This window comes from Hesperophylax consimilis, chromosome 21, assembly GCF_061612785.1.
Source record: "Hesperophylax consimilis isolate HC1 chromosome 21, BYU_Hcon_1.0, whole genome shotgun sequence".
Lineage (NCBI taxonomy): Eukaryota > Metazoa > Arthropoda > Insecta > Trichoptera > Limnephilidae > Hesperophylax > Hesperophylax consimilis.
Window position 1 is genome coordinate 26645214 of NC_142856.1, and position 21859 is coordinate 26667072.

A 21859-nucleotide genomic window follows, 5' to 3' on the forward strand; every position below is an offset into this window, starting at 1 on the left:
GGGCTGAAAATCGCCTTTCATGTACATAGAGACTTGAATTTTCAAGGGTATTTTTTTTGGCTAGAAATGGATTGTGCTGATCATTACTATGCTATAAAATTTGGTATGAAGTAATTGCGTGTACAAATGAACGAGTTATCATTTTTTTAAGAAAAATTTGTATGGCACTGACATTAAAAATGAGGCTATCTCTGGAATCATAAGGTTGGCCATTATATCCCGAAAAAAACTTTTTTTTTTCAAAAGAAGCAAACACACATGACTTGACATTTTAAATAATAAAGTTACGTATAGTCGGAAAAGAAAATTTTCAACAGATGAGTTATACAAAGAATCTAAAATATTCTGTCTCCGTAAACTATTTATTTTGCAAACTATGAAATACATCTTTAAAAACAAAAATAAATTCGAAATAAATGAAAACAGAACCAACATTAGAAATAATAATGTATTTTATACCCCCCAAACGAACACGATACAAATGCAAACACACTGCAGTTTCATTGGACCTCGTACTTTCAATCTTTTACCGAAAAATATTCAAGTGATTACTAAACTTCCTCAATATTTAAAAGAATTAAAATTATGGCTTTTCGATACAGCAGTTGAAATTTTTTTATTTAATTTGTATCAATTTATGTTTCTCATAAAATATTCACCATATATTACACTAAACACTTATAACTTCACTATACACTATTATAAACACTTTTTATACAAACCGCTTAGACAAAATGTAATCTTGTTTTTATTATAATTATTGTTTATTTCTAGGTACAATAAAAATAATAATTTAAATATATTACCCACGCACAGGCTGCGCCTTAGTGGGTTCCCATTATTCGTATTGATTTATATAATATTGTATGTAATTAATGTAAAAATTGGGCAAAATAAAGGAATTAAAAAAAATAATAATAATAATAACAAGGAAAACACTTTGTTTAAAGTCACTTTATTGAAATTTTAGCATAGTAATGATCAGCAGAATCCATTTCTACCCAAAAAAACCCTTGAAAATTCAAGTCTCTATGTCTATGGAAGGCGATTTTCAGCCCACTGTGCGTCGGCTACCTTGATATAACTGAGAAAAACATGGAAAATGTATGATTATCACCCTTTTTCGTTCAAGAGTGACCACTGTTTAAATTAAAAATAATATAATTATACGAGAATAGGAAAACTAGAATACGGAAAACGAATTCGGAAATCGAATACGGAAAACGTATGTATGCGGCCAGCCTTAATTGGGATATGTTGTGGGGCTGAAAGGAGTGTGGTAAGGAAAGGGGTGGGGACAAGAAAGATTGGGAAGTACGTAACTCTTCAGATCTGGTCGCCGAACACTGTTAATGCCATTTCAAGCAAGGTTTAGATTCTGATTTTTTAACATGAGACCAGGGCGGTATTGAAAGTATCTACAAGTTACGATCAAATTATGATAGCATGTCACATGTAAATATGATTATGTATTGGTTTTCCATTGAGAAGCTCTTGCGTGGTGTAGTCGATTTGCAAGGTAATCCAGTTAGTGTAAAATTCTTCGCGAATGAAAGTGTTGTTTAAAAAGGTGCTAGAAAATTTAATTAATTTACGATATGCAAGTATTTTCCAAGCTCGTATCGCAATATTGCTTCATCGGTCGAAATCAGTTGTTGCTAGTGATACTGCCAAGTGTTATTTCAACTTAGCTGGCAACTAGACGAAAGTTTATTTAAATGAAAATATTTATTTATTTATTATATAGGTACATCTATTACACAACTTTTTACTGTGCTTGCCTCATTATGGATATCCTGTGTCGAGTCTGGCTATATTTTATTTTAATAATAGCTACATTTTTTTGATAAGTTGGAAGCAAACATGTTTAATAGAACTAAATCATAAATTGTTAAATTACGAAGATTTCTGTAGGTAATGACATCATTGTTATGTGGTGTTTTATGAGTAAATTACTTTAACTTTACTTCGAAGAGTTATTGCAGATGGAAATGGCTATTTACTGTGTCATTACTGAGTGTTATTCCACATAGATCAAAAATAAGTCATTGCATTGGTGTTATTCCAGTCAAACACACATTGTAACTTCGGGGTGTTATTCAAGATAGGACGGAGTTTTGTTACCTGGACTCTTGTCACATTACACAAAAGCTTTACAAACACTAACATCGAAGTTCTATTCCATTGATTGCCTCTATTTACTTAAGAGTTCTATGTTGTTTACAAAATAAATTAGCTAGGCACGTCGATCCCGAGGATAAAACAAATAATACTATTAAGATATGATTTAAGATTTTCACGGCCAAAAGTATTTTTGTTATTTGTTTTTGGGGTGTTATGCCGTGTTGAGCCAACACGGCATAACACCCCAAAAACAAATAACAAAAATACTATTAAGGTTAAACGCAACGCTCGTTGTATTCTACGTGTTCACAGATGGCGTTAATTAATTAATTTTGTTTAAATACGCTTTTGCAAGGTATTGCTTTACAATATTAAGACAAATCATTTGTTTGCGCCCGTATATACGCAATATGAATATGAATCAATAGTTTTGTTCGTTTAAAGACTTAATTCTTTCGAGAAAGGCACACAAATTCAATATTTTACCGATGATTCAATCCAATATTGTATTTGTATGCCTTTCTCGATAGAATTGAGTTTTTATATGGACAAAACTATTTATTCATATTCATATTGCGTATATGAGGGCGCAAACAAATAATTTGTCTTAATACTGTAAAGCAATACCTTGCAAAAGCGTATTTAAACAAAATTAATTAATTAACGCCATCTGTGAACACGTAGAATACAACGAGCGTTGCGTTTAACCTTAACTTAGTCAGTACGAAGTATTCTTCCAACCAAATACTCATTGTAATTTCGAAGTGTTATTTCAGATGGGATGGCATTAGTCAATACAAAGTGTTTTTAGAACAAAAATAAGCCAGTAGTGTCATTACTGTGTTATTCCAGCAAAAAACAAATTGTAACGTCGATGTGTTATTCCAGCCAAATACAGGCTCTCCAATAAGAGGTGTTATTTTGATATTTTTTCCGTAAAAGATCAATGGTTTCGTCGCTTGTGTGGCACGTAGCGCCGTCTTGTTGAAAGTAATCGTTGTCCAGAACAATACCATCCAATTCCGGCCATGAAAAATCATTAATCATCTTTCGATAGCGCAATCCATTCATCGTAACTGTTGCTCCAGGCTCATTTTCGAAAAAGTTAGGTCCAATGACTCCGTCGGACCATAAACCGCACAAAGAGTCACACGTTGAAGATAGAGAGGCTCTTCAACAATAACTCTTGGGTTTTCCGAGCCCCAGATGCGACAATTTTGCTTGTTGACGAAGCCACCGCACCGAGGTAGAAATGGGCCTCATCACTCAAAATGATTTGCATTTGATTCACTCAAGTGAATTTTAATAATTTCAATGCGTTGTTGAAGCGTGTATCGTTCCATTTTTATTAATGGCGTAGTTTCTACTTGTCAAATGTCAAAAAATGACGGCTTCAAAAGTAACATCTACCGAAATAGCGTGCTATTAAAAATAACACCTCTTATTGGAAAACCCTGTATAAATACATATAGTAAGTTCGAAATGTTACCCGGATAGGATGACGCTTGTCACTGCGGAGTGTTATCACTTAGATGAAATAAGTCACTAGGAAGTATTTATTACTCCGGCAAATGCCTACAAAGTGTTATTCCAGTTTTGAGGATCAGGACCGTGAAGTGTGTGCTATGTTTGTGGACAAAGCGGCGACTTCCAGATACTCCGGAGTAAAGAGTGAATAAGAGTGTGAGCAGTGCCGTGTTCCTGAGGAGCAGCAGAGAAGCAGGCCAGCTGTGAGGCGTGATGATTCGGCATGAGTCTGTCAGATCGCAAAGCGACCACCGACCCCTGTTAGTATAATTATATAATACCTTGTTTCCTTTTTATTTCATTACGTGATGATTTAGTCAACAACACTGTAATGAAACGCTGTTTGATCAAAGATGGAGAATAGACTGTCATTTATTTCATATAAGTTTACATATTAAATACATAGATGGCAGCACTAGTCTTATATTGTTGTTATCATTTCAACACCCCCACTATAACTAACAATATAAATACAATTAAATTAAACAATTTGCACACCTAGTTTATCCAAAAATTCATAATGTTTTGTGGAACCCAAACTTTTGGTGAACAAATCAGCAGGCATTTCAGCTGTTGGCAAATACTTAACATTTACAATATTATTTGCTACACATTCTCTACAAAAATGATATTTAATATCAATATGTTTGGTGCGCTTATGAAAAACTGGATTTGCTGTTAACTTTTGCGCACTCTGATTGTCATTGAAAATATCAATAGTATACATTTTTTGAGTTATTTCATATTGTAAATTTCTCAAATAAATTGCTTCTTTGCAGGCTTCGGTGATGGCCATATATTCAGCCTCACTACTAGATAGTGCAACAGTATTCTGTTTTTTTGTTTCCCAAGATATAACACAACCGGATAAAGTAAAACAAATTCCAGTGTATGACCTCCTATCTATAATGTTTCCGCCCCAATCAGCATCTACAAACCCTTTTAATATTGAGCTTCCACTAGCGGAATACTTTAAACCATAATCTTTAGTACATTTTAGGTATCTCAATAACCTTTTTACATAAGAACAATGTTCTTTGGAATAACAATTATTAAATTGGCTTAAAAAACCAACCGTATATGCAATGTCCGGTCTGGTTAGAACCGCTAAATACATAAGACATCCAATTATTTGTTGATATGGAAAATTACCAACACAATGTTCATTTTTTGACACATTTAACTTTGTTTCCATTGGAGTCTGTGCAGGTTTACTTTGGCTCATATTAAACTTATGCAACAGCTGATCAATATAATCTTTCTGACTTAATATTATTGTTTGCTTAGATTTGTTAACAGTTATGTTAACACCCAGACATTTCTTTATTTCTCCTAAATCTTTTATTTTGAAATGACTTGTTAAGACATCCTTTAAATGCTTAGTTTCATTAGTATCATTTGAAAAAACAAAAAAGTCATCTACAAACAATGCGACAATAGTTTTAAACTGATCTTTCATTTTTGTATACATACATGGTTCTATTTTAGATCTAATATAACCTATGCTTAACAAACATTCATCTACTTTTTTATACCAAGCTCTTGATGATTGTTTAAGCCCGTAAATGGCCTTTTTTAATTTAAGTACTTGACCATTTTGTGTTTTTTCAGAAAAACCTTTTGGTATTTTCATGTAAACAGTTTCCTTAAGTGTACCATTCAAGAAAGCCGTTGTTACATCAAGATGTGTTGTTTTCAAATTTAGTTGTACTGACAATGCAAAAAGTAATCTTAATGTAGTATGTCTCACTACGGGAGAAAATGTTTCTGTAAAGTCCACACCTTCAACTTGTGAAAAACCTTTTGCCACTAAACGTGCACGAAAGCGGACTTTATTTTCACTATCATACTTTTTACGAAGCACCCACTTGCACTGTACAACTCTTCCATCTTTTGGAGCATCACTTATCTCCCACGCATCATTGTCTTTGAAACACTGCAACTCTTCTGTTATAGCCAACTCCCACTGTTCTTTTTCTGGTCCATTTAAAGCGTCATGCAGAGACAAACCAGCCGCATTATCATATGTTTCACTGTCAACGCACAGATTTGATAACCCATACCTCTCTGGAATCTTCCTCTCCCGGTTAGGTCGGCACTGCGGGCTTTCTTTCTCACTGTCTGCATCTTCATAATCACTGGGAACATATGTTTCATCATTATCTATAAAACTGTCCATGAAACTTGAGTGTTCTTGACTAGGCACAGGTTCAATTTCACATTGTTCTGTATCAACAAGTTCCTTACTATCCCCCACTGAATCAACATTCTGACCACATTGTTCTGTATCATCAAGTTCCTTACTATCCCCCACTGAATCAATATTCTGACCTTGCACTTCCATTAAATTTTCAGATTTTGATTCCTTCTCAATGATGATCACATCTCTACTAGTCGTTACATTCCTTGTTTTTGGATTGAAGACCCTATATCCTTTTATATTATCTGGATATCCTATGAGAATACATTTGGTTGTTTTCTTATCCCACTTCTTTCGCTTTTCTTTAGCTACATGGACCATCACAGTGCTACCGAAAACTCTGATATGACTTATATCCGGTTTGGAGCCAGTCCACAACTCATATGGAGTTTTATTTTCCAATGCCGCTGCCACAATCCGATTCTGCAGGTACACTGCCGTATTGGTGGCCTCACCCCAGAACTCTTTGCCTAAGTTTGCATCAAAAAGTAGACATCTTGCTTTTTCAACTATTGTGCGATTAAATCGTTCACACAATCCATTCTGTTGTGGGGTGTAAGGGTTGCTTTTCTGATGAATCACACCGGCACTATTCAGGAAATCATCAAATTCTTTATTGCAATACTCCAGTCCGTTGTCACTCCTTAATACTTTGATTGTTTTTTTTGTTTGATTTTCCACCTGAGCTTTAAAAATCTTGAAATACTTCAAAGCCTGATTTTTGTGTTTTAAGAAATAAACAAATGTCATCCTACTATGATCATCAACAAATAACAAGAAGTATCTCGAGCCGCCCATAGACACATTCTCCATAGGCCCACATATGTCTGTGTGCACAATATCTAGGAGATTAATGCTTCGTTGGCCACTGCTCTTAAAAGGTAACCGGCATTGTTTGCCTTCACAACATGTTGTGCATGAAGATTTGCTTATGTCAACTTTTTTATCAAGTGACATACCATGCACAGCTTTTTCCATCTGATTCAAATAATCTTTGTTTATGTGTCCTAACCTTCGATGCCAAGTCATTCCTGACACAACTGATGCTGCTAAACAGTCTTGTTTTAACAAATTCACTTTATATACTCCATTGACCAACACTGCCGTAGCAACCAACTCGTTATTTTTATTATAAACTGAACAACCATTTCCAGTGAAAGATACACGGTTGCCTTTCATAATCAGTTGGCTAACAGATAATAAATTCGTTGTTAGACTTGGTACACAATATACGTTTTTCACCATGATGTCATACTCATGATTATCTGTTTTAGTCATGATTTTTACATCGCCAGAACACAATACTGACACCTTTTCACTGTTTGCGACAACAATTATTTTTTCTTGTTCATACTGCGCATTTATAATCCAACTTTCATTTGCTGTCAGATGTACACTCGCGCCCGAGTCGATATACCAATCGTCTTTGTTAAAATTTCCACTCAGAAACACTGCGCTAAACGCATTATACTGCTTTCGATCCTTATTTATCTGATTTGACAAGTTATTTTCTGTATTTGTACACTGGTTCTTGTAATGCCCGATTTGTTTACATCTGTAGCACTTTATATGCTTGTTGACGTTTGACTTTGACAAGCCAGTGCTGCCAACATAACTTTTGCTGGCCATAGACATATTCGTATTATTTTTTTCTTTGTACTTTGAAGTTGAACGAATTGCTAAAGCTCCGCTAACTTCACTCCCGTCATGACTTGCTGAATCCATATCTAACAATTTTGTTTTTATGGAGTCTGTCGTTATAGGAATTCCTGAATGTTCTAATGCCATAACCATCGGCGAGAAACGATCTGGCAAACCAGCGAGTAGCAATGATGCTGTCCATGTGTCATTAATTTCGAATCCCGTTCCTGAAAGCTTCTGTGCTGTTTCGATAATCTGCGTCACATAAGACGTCATCGAACTGCAATTCTCTCGGCGAATCGAAATTAAATTTCTCAGCAAACTTATTCTCCGTGAAAATCCGTTGTCGTCGAATAATTTTTTTAATTTATCCCATAACTCTTTACTGGATGTAGCATCTTTTACGTGAACATATAAAGACGAGTCGATTGTCATAATCAATTTTGCTTTGGTTTTTGCATCATCCGCAGGTTTTATTTCAATCCCGACTTCTGGCTGCACACAATGCTTCATGCCTTCGAGGATTAAAAAATTCTGTGCCGCAAAACACCATATGTCGTAATTATCACGTCCCGTTAGCTTGGGTACGTTGACAAGATAGTTCGCCGACATTTTTTAAACTGCGATATACTAAACTTGTACACTTTTATTATAACAATCCGTCACGACACAGTTCAATCGCGTTTTGTAATCGTGTTTTTTATACTGGTCAAACAAAAAAAACAACAAAATCGCGAAGATTTATAAGCGAACGGCCCATAACCTGTAATGAAACGCTGTTTGATCAAAGATGGAGAATAGACTGTCATTTATTTCATATAAGTTTACATATTAAATACATAGATGGCAGCACTAGTCTTATATTGTTGTTATCATTTCAACAAACACTTCTTATTATGTCTAATCATCGGTGGACATTTTCACGATGGTTTCTTATAATTTTATGCATTCGATTTCCGTTACTTTTCATTTATAAGTTTCCACTAATTCCAGATTTTTTTTAACGAAAGACAAACATTCCCGGGTTACGAATAAACTGACAATAGTTCAATCTCCTACTACCACCATAGTAAGCGGAAAATGTTGCTTGCGTTGTGATGGAGTACTTGACCGGTCGAGGAATTGAACACTTCACTCCTGGTTGGGACCCAAATGCGATGCCAATTCAGCTACTGATCGGTCTGATTGTATTGTATTGTTTCATAGTGCTTTCACACAAACGAAATGTTGAATTCCCTTAGTCTAAACTTTAACTTTAGGGCGCACAATTTACATCCGCGCTGAGCAAGTGGGTTCCCTACAGAGCATCGGACCATCGTTACTAGAAGTCGGGATTTTTTCGGTGCATAAATTCTGGGACTATTTATTTAATGTGAACACCGCACAAGAGTCCCAACTGCTTCCAACTACTTGGAGCTAGTGAGCACGTCGGGATTTGAACCCTCGGTCGGCCGAGAGCCTTATTACTCGACCGTCAAAAGTGCACAAATTCTGGGACTAACTACTATAATATGTACTCACTGCCCAAAATACTAATCGACGGTAATAATTATGCCGACTCCGTAGACATCTTCCATTTATCACAGTAAATACACAAAATTGTTGCTGGGGCACTTCAGTTATGTATTGAAGAAAAAACCTGTATACAATTGTGTATTATTTTTAAACTATTCCATGTAAAAGCCCCTGAAAAAAGCGTTAGTAAATAAATAAAGTCGCGGAATGAAAGTAACGTTTTCTCTAACAGAAATGTTAAACGTGATTTTATTAATTACAAAATCAAACTTCATTTATTTGAATTTTAGAGTTGGGACTTTGTAAAAAGCACTACATTCTGATCTTAATAATTAATTAAAAAATATATAAATGTTCGACGGTTGAATGTGACTAAATAAAGTTAAGGCGATGCACTACGTCGTGTAATATTGTAAATTGAGCCGCCATCAATAACAACCCTTACGTAGATGGCGATAAGGTTTAAATTCCCGCTTAACAACATCCGCCTGTTTTGATTTATGCAAGAAAAAAACATGGCCAAAAAGTGCCTTTTATTTTATTTTGTGGATGTTCAGGCATAAGAATTAAAAAAATTTTCGATCATTTTATAAATAACTTAATTTGCCACATTATACAATAAAATCATAACCGAAAATGGGTTCGTAAGTAGGAGATTTTGAACTTTAAAGCAGTTTTCATAGGCCGTAAATTTTACTTACGCGTGTAAAGCTAGCCTTAAAATATTTTGTATATTTGCTTTAATTTTTTTTTCTAATGTAATTTTAACAAAAATGAAGCAAATTATTGCAGTTTTTTTTGTGTTCGCCGAACAATTATGATAAATTTGCAAAGTCGGATAATTGAGGTTATATATATTATTCTTATTTCCAAAACGTCACTCAACAGAATTCCGATGCATAATTCAAAACACATTTTTTCGTGTAGTGTTTAGCATCGTTTCCACGTGCAGTGCTGAAAAAATTGAAATGAAAAATTCCTTAAATAAATTTGTACATGTCAGTTGGTGAATCCGGTTTTTCAAAATAATTAAATCATAAAACTAGTGTCCTCGAAGATGCTGTCTACAATTTAGATACTTTGAGTATACTTATTCATCATACTTCTAAAAATTGTCATTATTACGTGGATCTACTCGTAAAAAAAGGAAATTTTATAAATCTTATGGTCGGATCAGTGGTATATCTCTAAGTTATTCGGTACAATGGTTCTGAACCATGTTGTAGTTAGTCACTTGTCGTTCGACTAAAACTCTTGTGACAAGTTCGCGGAACACTCGTGTTCCAAGGATCCATTGCTTGGGAACCACTGCTCTAATAGACAGTGGAACACCTGCGACAACTTTACGGAACACTAGTATACAAAGTAATTTCATTGCTCGAAACTATTGACTGCTCAAAATACATCACTATGTTTTACGGCACATTTTTCAGACCGTGGTTCCCTAGTGATATTTTTTGTTCGCGGTACACTAGTGTTTCGAGAAACATTGATTAACCGCCACTGCTTTGATAGACTACGATGTTTTTCGGTACATTTTCCCGACCGTGGTCCTAGTAACACGACTGGATCATTTGTGACAAGTTCGCGGAACACTGCCGTTTCGAGTATCATTAATTGACTAACCGCAACTGCCCTGATAGATTGCGATGTTTTATTGCGATCGGCTGAATCATTTATGACAAGTTCGCGGAACACTAGTGCTCCGACGAACGTTATTTTGAGGGACAGTGCAATATAATCGCTCTAATTAGCGCTCAAAGAAAGATTGTTTCACATCCACTGAAATCGATGTTTGGTTTTGGTGGTACATTTTTGACCGCAGACCCTAGTCGTCAAGCACCGTGCCTAAAAAGTGATGAATCCTCTCGATTACAACATCGATTCGCCAATAATATTATTATTACTTGGTCATGGAACGACTTCGCAGCAGCACTACGGTCCAGGCCGATTATAATGGATGGCGTACAACAATGCCGCGGCCCAATGTCATGTCACTTACAGGTACATAATATATTAATACCTAGGTAAGTACCTACTCGTTGGCGGCTGGGGGAAGAATGGAGAACGAACATTTGGGTGATATTTTTATTATTCAAAACTAGCTTAAGTGTACACGGCGTTACCGTTGGTTATCCTTAGTACTAGATAGAGATATACTATCGCAGACTTTTCTTCGGGCCTTTTTAAGATATACAATTATGTAGTACATTATTTTGATGTACCTATCTCCTAAGGTTTAGGCAGCGTTAGTAATGTAAGCGCACGAAAATATTTTTTTTTACGACTTGGTTACATAACATCGACTTTTCTCTACTTAATGTAAGTATAATATGTATGTATTATACATATTTACAAACTTTTCGGGAGAAATTTTCTAAATAATAGTGAAAACCCTACCAAAATCCGTTGCGTAGTTTAGAAGAATTAAGAGCACAAACAGACAGACGCGGATAGCGACTTTATTTTATACTATTTAGAAAATGACCAATTGATTCAATTAAAAAAAATCTGGATAAAAAACAAAAATGCATTTCCGCCACCTTTATACAGTGGGGCCACAGACATAGGAATTAATAGACGAGAAGATAATGGCGAGGGGTAAAATCAACTGTTGAAGAACGAAGGGGGTTAAGCTGACTGTGATTCGTCAATAAATCAATCTGACAGTAAATAGGCATCTCGCATTATAATATCACCATTTAGTTCTTAAAAGTAAAATCTGCTTTTGAATGAATAGACATTTTTACATGGGAGCGCAAATTACTCGCCACGTTATGAACTAATTTGCGAAGTCCAAATTCGGCAAAGTAAATTTCTTCTGTTTGCAGAGTCGTAGTTAGTTTCAGAGTATTTAGTTAAGACACTTTTACAAATGTTTCATAATTTACTTACCCCAGTAAACATCGATGAGCACACTTGAGAATCGCTACATTGTGATGTGATAGTATATGTTTCTAAAACTGATCCATATAATACGGTGTGAATAAGCTTAAAATAAAGTAAAATAATGCTTACTTATGGAATGTAATACGACAATTGGGTTTATTCTCTTTTTCACATCTATTTTTACAAGTTTTCATATCACAAGTCAACATTTTGCCGTGTTATTTCGTAAAATGAACCGATGATGCCTCGACCATAGTTCGCACAAGAATGATGACGTCACGTTTTCAAATTTCACTTGAGGCCATACGCGAGCCCAGCCGGCTCCAATGGAACCGGTATGGGGAGTGGGGATAATACGCTTTTAATCACTTAGGGCAGGTCTACTAATATTCATATGTCTATGAGTGGGGCAGAATGACCCGTTTGTAAAATTCACTGCTTGACCTGTGGGGGGGTAGGAAGTGGGCGGGGTCTCATTGTGACTGTTGTATCATACCGTTTTCGGTTGACGCCATGATTTGGACGGGTGAGCATCGGGGCTTCGCTGTGCGAACTTATTTGAAAATGGCCTCAGGAAAAATTGAAAAAAAATTGAGCCATAATTGCAATAATTGAGTGATGAAACCAATCTGTGGTTCCATCAAAATGGGGCTACAGAACACACAGCTTGTATTTCTATGGCCAAATTAAGACAAATGTTCCCCGCTCGACTTGAGGGGTGACGTGGGATTGCCAACGCGCTGTGCGAATTTTTTCTGTGGGATTTTTTTTTTTTTTTGTATTAACTCCACACAGGAGGCCTTGAAGTAAATAATTTCCCTCAGGGCCTATGTCATCTTTGGGGTTGCTGTGTGGAGGGTCTTTTTGTGGAGAGGAAGGAGTGAACATGGGTCTTGAAGAGTCCCATGTTGTAGGAGGGAGGAAACACAGAGACCGGCAGTTCGTTCCACAGCCGAGCTGTTGAACTTAAGAACGAATCGTAGAAGCGACCCGTTCTCATGTGACAAATTTCAACTGTGTACAAATGTTGGGCGCGCGTTTGGCGTGTATCCCGACTACGCACCGGTGCCGAAGGGATCAATGACGCTAGTTCCTCAGAGCATATTCCATTGTAATACCGATAGAACAAGGACAGCATACCTACCTGACGCCTGTGCTCTAAAGATTGCAGTCCGTTTGTTAAGATTGGGGAATCTATCAAACGGACCGCCCGTTTTTGCAAAGAGTCAAGGGTTTTTTTCAGGTATTTAGGGGCTCCGGACCAGAGATGACTGCCAAATTCGACAGTATAGCGCACTTGCGATTTGTACAGGGTCAGCAGTTGTGTATTATTAAAGTATCTGCGGGCCCTGTACAGTACACCCAGCTTCTGAGAGGCCGACTTTACTCCGGCTTCGATGGAGCCCCCGTACCTGAGCTGGTCACTTATAGTTACACCAAGCATATCAATGGAAGGCCTGTTCGGAAGATTGCTTCCGTTGAAGGAGACTAGATTATCATTTAGATCCCTTTTAGACGTAATCAGACAGGATTGGGTCTTTGAAACATTAAATTCGACGAGATTATTTTTACCCCAGGAGGAAATACTCTCGAGATAACCGTCCATTCTCTGCTTCAAAGCCCTCCGAGCCGTTGGAGTTTGTGTGCCCTTTGGGGGCTTGTCAAACAAAAAGCTATCATGAACTGTACTGTCATCCGCGTAACAATGAATCGGTGCACATGTCAAAAGGTCATCAGGATAATTTGAAGGAGAAAGAAACCCGCGAGGTCGTCTCCTATAGCGAAATTTCATATTAAGCCCCCGCATACCCAATTTCTATCGATTTATAACAAGTTTTTTAAGTTCTAAAAAATATATGTGTCCTCTATAGAAAAAAATCGCAAAGTAAGCTCCGAAATTATTTTTTTCTGTTATTTAATGTTATGTACATGAAAAAAATCACAGCGTATCTTTAAAAGCAAATATAGCATTTTTTGAGAGATTTTTTCTCTATTTCAAACGAGTCGTGTTTTATTAAATATTTTCACCATTTTCGCTTAATTATCGTCGTTTTTTAATATTAGCGCGCTCCCTCTAAGATTCGTATTTACATATTTCCCTTTCAGACGATCTTTGAACGCTTACTATGGGGCCTTAACAAAATAACCATCACGCCGTTTCCACGCAGGGGTAGCCAGAGAGGACAGACCGCCAAACAACTCGGTCTTGGCACAAACTCCTTGCCCCATTCACATTCATACATACTCTTATATTATTCTGACTCCTGACAAGACGTGTCGTATCTTCCTCGAGTGTGTGACATATTAAGGGGTTACATACAGTTAGAATTTTCAAAAAATCGAGTTTTTTATTTCATTTTCGTAATATAAATTTATTAAAGTACACACACAGAAAATTTCAAGCCAATCCGGATATTATTTTCGAAGTTACACGCATATTTGTACAGACGTGTCGACTCTCGTTATTAATTGAATGACTGGGTTAGTAATTCTTTTGAACAGATAATCATTTTCATTGGCTTGTCTGAGGCCTAGGAGTCGAAATGTCTTAATGTAACTGGCGACATCAGTTTACTTGCAAATCGTTACAAATCTCACTTTTAGGGATTATCTGTTTCGGTGTTATAATACTTTTCTAAAACTTCGATAATTTTGTTCGATTTTTCATTACCCCCTTATCGTTTGTCCATACTATAATCTGCCTGTATTCACGTGTGCGACTGTGTTGAGTGTTTGTGCTTCTAGTTTCTAGTCAAGGTTTCCTGACATTGTGCATTGTTCCCGTGAACATAATACTATTACGAATTTCAAATCGAATTTTCGCATTGACTTCTGGTAGACAATTTAGTATGAATGATTTATTATTTAGGTGTGCTGTACCTTAGTTATGTACATTATAATCGTATTATTTAATATCATTTGTTAGATTAATAATATTACTATCTTATGCTGCGTATTCACGTAAGAATCGAAGCGCGAGCCTAGCCACGAATTAGGGGAAAGGCACAACGAACCGCAAGCGGCTAGAGGCCCTAAAATAAAGTGAGGGGGCAGATATATGGAAAATGAAAAAAATTCTTCGCTCTACATGCCCAAACCATCTAAGCTTCCCTTTCTTAATCTTACTCATTACGCTTACATCAGCCTTGCACTCCACATTTCTCACACGTTCATACTTGGTTTTACTACTACTTTCATCATTTCTCTGCCATGTTCCATGCCTCACTTCCATACATCAGGGTAGGTACTAGCACTACATTGTGGACTGCTAGCTTCACTTCTTTGGACAATTTTTTTAGCTTCAACTGCGTTCAGTCCTCCATTAATGTAGTTACCCCCATTTGCCCTTCTTTCAAATCTCTGTCAGACTTCCCATCCCTCGTAAACATATGCACCACTTTGCATACAAATCAGTTCAAAAGTTAGTCATACAAGATGGCTGCCAGGCAATTTCCCCTCGCCCAAGATTTGGCTTCAATGCCATTCATACAAAATCGCACTCATACTCTGTTCAGAGCTTCTTAGGTCCATGCTAGAGGTTCTCAATGCTTAGGATTGTTGGGAGATGTATATATTGGAATATGTTTTATTAAAGTTTTATTCAAGTTCTGTTATTATTTCAGTTCTGTGAAGCAACTGGTCCATAATGATATAATGAACTTTCACAGAACTTTAAACATTTTAACTTTGAATTCTGTGAAACAAGCCGTCCTTAGAATCAGGATTAAACGGGGACCTTTCAATTCCAAAAAAAAAATGGCGCTGAATGACCGTTTGATGACAATGTTACATTTGAATTTCTGTGAAACAACCCGTCCTTACAATCCATACATTTTCTATGAAAATAAATGCCATTTGATCCATTGATTGTCGCATTTTTTTTTTTTTTTTTTTTTAAAAAGAAAGACAAACATTCCCAGGTTACGAATAACCCAACAATGTTTGAAAATCTCCTACTACCACCACAGAAAGCCGAAAATGTTGCTTGTATTGATACTACAATTCAAATTTTACACACGTGGGTACAGTTTGTCCTTACCTTAAAATAAATAAATGTGAGAGCATCGGGTAATAAGTGTAATTTGAGCATGACAAACAGGTGAGGAAGGGAATAAGATAAATTATTATTTGACTTTACTGCAAACCTGTAACATTACTGAGAACATCTCTAAATAGTATAAAATATGGTCGCTATCCGCGTCTGTCTGTCGGTGCACTTAGTTCTTCTAAACTACGCAAAGGATTTTGATAGGGTTTTCACTAACAATTAGAGAATTTCTTCCAGGAGGTTTATATATATGTAATACATGCATATTATATTTGTAGAAAGTAGAGAAAAGAGGATGTTTTGTAATCAAGTCGTAAAAATATATATTTTCGGACGTTTCCTTTCCTTATGAGATACGAGTACATCAAAACAATCTAGTACGGAATTGTATATCTTAAAAAAAGGTCTACAGAAAAGTCCGTGATGGCATATATATCTCCTAAGGTTAAACCCCTGAATCCTAAATCTAATGCTACGTATACATCTGCGAGCCGAACTGCCGAACTGAACCCCAATTTATGGGAAAGAAACGAAGCAACTGCAAATGAAGCGAAACGCCGCTTGCAGTTAATTCGTTGCTTTCCCGTTATTCGTGGTACGGTTCGCGTTTCGGTTCGCAAATGTATACGTACCCTAACATTCTGGATATTACAATTAAAAAAAAACATTTTCACTTCACACAGCTTCGTGTTGTGAATGACTTGAATGTCATTCTCGTGTCATTCACATACGGAAATAATGTTTGTTGCCAGCTGATGGAAATAATTAGCATGGCTAATGGTACAGTTCCTATACAGCACGCACACTTGTATGTTCCTGCCTGGCAAAACCACTTCACACTTCGTTTCAAAGGTAAAACATAATACAACACCTGTTTCAATAAATCACTCTTCAACCTAAAAGTTTATACAGAATTCGTCAAATTGGTGGCTTCTACGAATTACTGAATTAACTTTTTGAAATCTTGGTTGTTTAAGACTGTAAATCCATAGGCCGCTGGTTCAGATCCGGCTCGAAGGACCATAAATGTACTGGACACCTAACTACCAATTCATAAGCTATTTCATATGCTTCTTGTGGTGACTTGGATTTGAACTCGGGACCTTCCACAATCCATTCTAAATTTCAACCTCCAAGTTATCGCTTCAACATTTAAACCTAGTGTATTTCTCCAATGAACATGAGTTTTTTGCAGTGGCAGTTCGTGACTTTTAAGTAAATTACAGTGCCATATTGAAAAATACGACTATATTGATGTTAATGAACCTGTAATTATGTCGTTTTTTTGTATTGAGATTTTCAAGACAATTTTAGTTAGGTGGGGATATCCCCATACAAAAAATAAAAAAAATTGATAAAAAATAAAAATCATTTTCACCTACAACAACATATATAACATAATAAAGTTATATTTTTTAATCTTATTGCTCACTTAAAAGTCACGAGCCGCTTTGGGTTTTTGAAACTATTAACATTTGACAGTTTTGTTAAATCATGATACCGACGCACAGTGGGCTGAAAATCGCCTTTCATATACATAGAGACTTGAATTTTCAAGGGTATTTTTTTGGCTAGAAATGGATTCTATGCTATAAAATTTCGTACGAAGCAATTGCGTGTACAAATGAAGGAGTTATCATTTTTTTAAGAAAAAATTGTATGGCACTGACATTAAAAATGAGGCTATCTCTGGAATCATAAGGTTGGCCATTCTATCCTTACACACAGATATACTACTATTTATTTGTATTTTTTTGACATACTTCGTATTGTGGCGCAACTTGCGATATTTTTTTTTAAATCCTCAAAGTTGAAAAAAACACTTTTGAATGTTGATGATTCATTTTAATGCAGTGTAAATAAAATATTGTAAACTAGACAAAGCCTACTCATATGTAAAGCATTTAAGCATAACGTTTTTTTAGTGAAAAATGAGCATAATTTTTTTTTGTTATATCTGCCTTACTTTGCAGATTTTGGTGTTGGGAACTCTTTGTAAAAAGTAAAAGGTTCTTTAATATAATTGTGTTTATTTACGTTACAATTAATAGGTCTGGATTTAGCTACATTGTTCATTACCCGAGGGTTGGTAATTCTCTTGTTCGAGAAGCTTGTTCCCTGTCACTATAACCTCACAAGTACTTGTTACACTCTAGCGACATCTGACGGACTCTGGAGTAAGCTTTATGACTAGCGCCATCTATTGCTTAAATACTCAACTTATTACCATACATCACAATTATTAACTAGCTGTACCCCGCCACGCGTTGCTGTGTCTCAGTCTGTCTGCAGATAGAGAAACAATAGCGCGTGTGGCTTTTACGTCCAACAGATGGCACTGTTTTAAAAAAATCACTTTTTGTCCAACAGATTGTGCTGTTATCAAAAAAGCATTGTTATCAAAAGCGTGTCACAGGTGACATCTTTATAATACAGGTATAAAAAAAGACACCTGATTCGAATTCTACACTGTGTCAACATTTCAAAGCAATCGGTGAAGACCTTTTGGAGATTTAAAATTTTGAACAAACGAACATTTACATTTTTATTTATAATTTATAAGGTTGAAGAAGAATAGAAGAAGATAAATGAAAATCAAAATTATTATTATTATTTGGTCAGAATATTAGAAAACTTTTTTGGTATTTTTAAAGATATTTGGATAACTTGTAGATACTTTTGTTACTAAGAGACTACCAGTATAGAAATATCTAGTACCAGAGGGCTTTTGATGTAATCGTCAAAAATGTTGTTCCATCTAAATAAGAGTTGGCACATTCGACGCAGCTTCAAATTCAGAGAAAAACTGTACATAACTCAATTTCGGCTAGGGTGGCCTTTTTATACCTACCTTGATGTATGGAAGTGAGGCATGGAACTGGCAAAGAAAGGATGAAACTAGATTAAATGCTGTTGAAATGAGATCCCTGAGGTGTATGTGTGGTAAAACCATGTTTGATCGTGTGAGGAATGTGGAGATCCGCAAAGAGTGCAAGGCTGATGTAAGCGTAATGAGTAAGATTAAGAAAGGGACGCTTAGATGGTTTGGGCATGTAGAGCGAATGAGCGAAGATAGGAGTGTAAGGAGGATATATGATGCAAATGCGAATGGTAGCAGAAGTCGGGGACGCCCGAGGAAGACATGGCACGATCAAGTGAATCAGATACTCGAGTCGGGCCATGTCAAGAGTCAGAATAATAGAAGAGTATGTATGAGACGATGTATGAATGTGAATGAGGCAAGAAGTGTGTGCCAAGACCGAGATGTTTGGCGGTCCGTCCTCTCTGCCTACCCCTGCGGGGAAACGGCGTGATGGTTAGTTAGTTAGTTAGTTAGTTAGTTAGTGGCCTTTTTACCGTCAATATGTTGTTGCTTTGGTAATATCTGTTAAATGGCTTTTCAAATTTTATTTCTAGCAGAAACAAATTGTAGACAATTTTGCATCATTGTTCACTTTTTTCAACAATATAGAAAGACAAAAAAAAGCATTGGCTACCATTCAAGTTTAGTGCAAGTAATGTTAGTCATTTTTTGTAAGTAGGACTGAACTTCACAATTAAGAATGTGTTAACTGCTGGTGCTACAATGACATGTAAATTGGTCTTGGCGACTCGTAAGACTTAATATAGGTCAGTTCTTCTTTTCTTGGGGCGTGCGCAGATTTACTGCTCTGCGACAACCTTTGCTCAAAAACACCACATGTATACAGTTATACAGCGCCTCTAGAGTTATAAACTGTCACTAGAGGCCATATCAATAACTAACACGTATCACTGAATGGCTTATGAGAAAAGATCACAGGGAAATTGAAGAACTTATGAAATAGAATTTGTATTATTCTGAATGCATCGTTAATAGTACTGACCTGTATTTTCACTTATTATATATATTATCTAATAGTTGACTTTAACTTATAAATCTTCTTAATGTATGTATGTGAGTAAAAATTTTAACTTTAACAAATGGTTGGTTTTTTTTTGTTGTTTTTTTTTGGTTTTTTGGTTATTTTGTTAAATGAGTTTTACTTTACTTTTTAACTGTTTGATGAATCACATTGAGTCTTGGATAAATACCATTGATACAAACATTTGCTTGCCGTAACATCCGACCTGCTGTAACATCTGACCTGATGTAACTTAACATTTTTATTTCTTCATATGAAGCGGTTACTTTGTGATGTGACATTATAATTTAAAATTAAACAATAACTTTGTAAACATCACTTATAGCACCTATAAGTGATGTTTACAAAGTTATTGTTTAATTTTAAATTAACATTTTTAATTTAATTTTTTTATATTTTTCAATCAAGTCTTTTGAATTGTTATTCAGTAAACACAGATTTTTTATTTTTTCAATTTTATTTTCTAATCTTCTACAAAGATAATATATGTATGTAAGTAAAATTTTACTGTTAATAAACACAAGTATACCCACGAACTGGCGATGCTAATGTGGGATTTTTTTGGTTAATCTGCTAAATGTATTATTCTTTACTTTTTAACTGTTTATATAAAAAAAAGTGTTTCCTTTATTGTAAAATTATACCAATGTATGTACCAGAAAAATTATTAATAAAAAAAAAAATTTATTAAAAAAAAAAAACTCTTCTGTTACACTCTACACACTTTATTCATTCTTCTCTTTCGCATATTTACCTAAAATTAACACTTAAAAAAAAAATCTATTAATAACATTGCAATGAAATATTTTTATTGTACATTCCAGTCACCTACATCAAAATAGGTTGTAAGTGAAGCATACAATTAAGTTAATTGAAATTAATTAAGATACCTACTAATATTGTTGTTTTTAGTGTTAAAATTATATTTCAATAAACGCTGTTTTATTGGCACTAAACTGCATGCTTAAATATGCTTTAATTTTGTTTGCATTCTTTCTTATTTGTGAAGCATCATTTGCAAAATCTATGATAATAAGTAACAAGCGCATAATAAGTCTAAAACCACGGAAAACTACGGATGATGCTGCATCACCTCCAATTCAAGCTAAATCTTTTTCTTAAATTTTTTTTGGAAAAACTAATGAGTAAAACCTCAAATTGTAAAATTTAATTATTTAAGACAATATTAACGTTTCTTACACGAAAATTTAAAAAAAAAAAATCAGATTCAATAGAATCAAATCGGACTTGATCCCAGGACCCTCGTCTTGCCGCGGCACCGCTCTACCAACTGAGCTAATGGGACCCTATCAACTCGTTATCCTAAGATTTTTATTTTAGTGTATGGGGAAACAAACAGTTTTACAATTTTATATAAATAATTACATGTTGCATTAACTAGTGAAGTTTCCACATAAAATTCATGTTACATACAGAAAAAAACATAAAATCCCTTGAAAATAAGTGAGATATCTTAGATATCTATACACAGCACCGGGAGGGGGTACATAATTAACAATTTGATTTAATTTTTTCCTTCAATATGCATTTAGTAAACTGAACTAAGGACAAATGGAAAATATCGGCATCTGAAAATATATTATTGTATTTTGTGCATGTCCTTCTGAAAAATGAATGTTAATAAGTGTATTAATTATGTGTCGTAGCCGACGAATTACTCACATTTATTATTTGTGATAAATACGTACTTTTAAGTTCTTTATTTCTATAAGGTGTATAATGTAAGGTTGTTGTTCCGTTGGAATCTAAGGCAAGAGAGAGACAATGGACAACGTACATACTATTTATACTTCATTCATCTGTCGCCCTCAGCCACACGGTCGTTTTAATATCCGCAAACATACGATCACCAAAATAAGATCTAGGAAAGTTCTTTCCAGATAGACTTCAAATGTAATCATTAATCATCAACCAGCAACAAGCACACAACATACAATCCCGAAGAGGAAACGAGAAATATATTCCACCGCAAAGGTATTCTATGAGGAA

At 35.3% G+C, this 21859-nt stretch overlaps 1 protein-coding gene across 1 annotated transcript in view; it reads left to right on the top strand.

Moving 5' to 3' along the window:
- The window catches only part of Stim (stromal interaction molecule), a 148124-nt gene that overhangs the window by 90361 nt on the left and 35904 nt on the right, over positions 1–21859 (top strand). The window lies entirely within an intron of this gene.